The sequence below is a fragment of the Phocoena phocoena genome, chromosome 3, assembly GCF_963924675.1.
Source record: "Phocoena phocoena chromosome 3, mPhoPho1.1, whole genome shotgun sequence".
Taxonomy (NCBI): domain Eukaryota; kingdom Metazoa; phylum Chordata; class Mammalia; order Artiodactyla; family Phocoenidae; genus Phocoena; species Phocoena phocoena.
Window position 1 is genome coordinate 42,201,898 of NC_089221.1, and position 1,673 is coordinate 42,203,570.

The following is a 1,673-nucleotide window of genomic DNA, read 5'->3' on the forward strand; positions in this document are numbered from 1 at the left end:
AGAGGTAGGCAGAGGCCTGGTTGTAATCGACCCTGTGTTCCAAACTAAGAAGCAAATCCTTCATTCCGAAGGTTGTAGGGCAACATTGAGGGGGTTCCCAGAAAACAAGTGAGACGATCACATTACTCATCTTCATGAAAGCATCAGAATGGTTGCAGGTGTTGAAAACAGCAGTAGGAGACCATGAAATAGTCCAGGTGATGGAGAGTGTGTTTGAACTTTCAACAGGCAACAGGGCTGAAGAGGTGAGAATAGATTTGAGAGAAGAGAAGGTGGTAGGATCTGCAGAAGGTGGTAGAATCTGGGGATTGGTGGGATTCTAGAAGATGAAGAGATTTGGGTGTTAAGTATGAATGGCTCCAGGGCGTCTTGTTTGGGATCCCGGATGGTTGCCGGCACTTTTCACTTAAGAGGGTTGCAGGGGGAAGAGGTGCTTAATGGGGGTACTCTCAGAGGAAGAATGCTGGGCGCTGTCTTACCAATGGCTACCGTCTGTTTATGGTACTCTTTTGGCAGCAGTAGGAGGTGTGGCAGGCAAAGTGCAGAGGAGCTTACCAGTCCCCACTTCATGTCACAGATGACTGAAGAATTTTTACCCAGATCAGACCCAGAACTTGTGCTGCCTACTCTATCATCACACAGAGGAAAATATCCTTCCAAAACTATGGCTCCGTTGGCTCTGACCCAGTCTGGAGAAGGCAGTGTCTGCCATTGCTCGTAGGGGGCAGTGGGTTGGTGGGTCAGCCTGACATAATGCATCCCCCTGAAAGGAAAGCCTCTGAAGTACATGCTGTGACACACGTCAATACCATTGACTTACCCTACATCATGGGAAGACCACACTCTTTAGCACTAATAAAACATGCTACCCTTCAACTGCAAGTTATGTGTACACTCACAGAGTAAAAAAGATGCCAGGACTACAGTTTATATACTTGATAATTCTTCTTCTAAGTTCTCAATTTAATGAGTGTATATATTTTTTTGAGTTTTAGAATTTTATTTATTTTTTATACAGCAGGCTCTTATTAGTTATCCATTTTATACATACTAGTGTATACATGTCAATCCCAATCTCCCAGTTCATCCCACCCAGCCCCCCCTCCCCCCCTACTTCCCCCGCTTGGTGTCCATACGTTTGTTCTCTACATCTGTGTCTCTATTTCTGCCCTGCAAACTGGTCATGAGTGTATATATTTTTGAACTTTTTATTATGGAGGATTTTAAGCATATATGAAAGTAGAGTAGAAGGGATAATATAATATACCCATCCTTGTATCCATCACCCAATTCCAGCAACTATTAAGTTATAGCCAATCTTATTTCCTCTATACTGCCACCAATATCCCCCCATCCCTCAGATTATAGATTATTTTGAAACAAATCTATTGAAGATTAAATATACTACATATGTAGTGTATAAAATATTACATAATTATATATATATAATATATTTAAATTTTTTATTTTATTTTATTTTTTGGCTGCACTGCATGGCTTGTGGGATCTTACCTCCCCGACCAGGGATTGAACTCAGGCCCTTGGCACTGAGAGCACAGAGTCCTGACCACTGGACCGTCAGGGAATTCCCTAAAATATATTTTTTTACATAAACTTTTTATTTTGAAAGTTTTAAATCTAAAGAATTTAGATTTCTTTAAAATCTAAATACC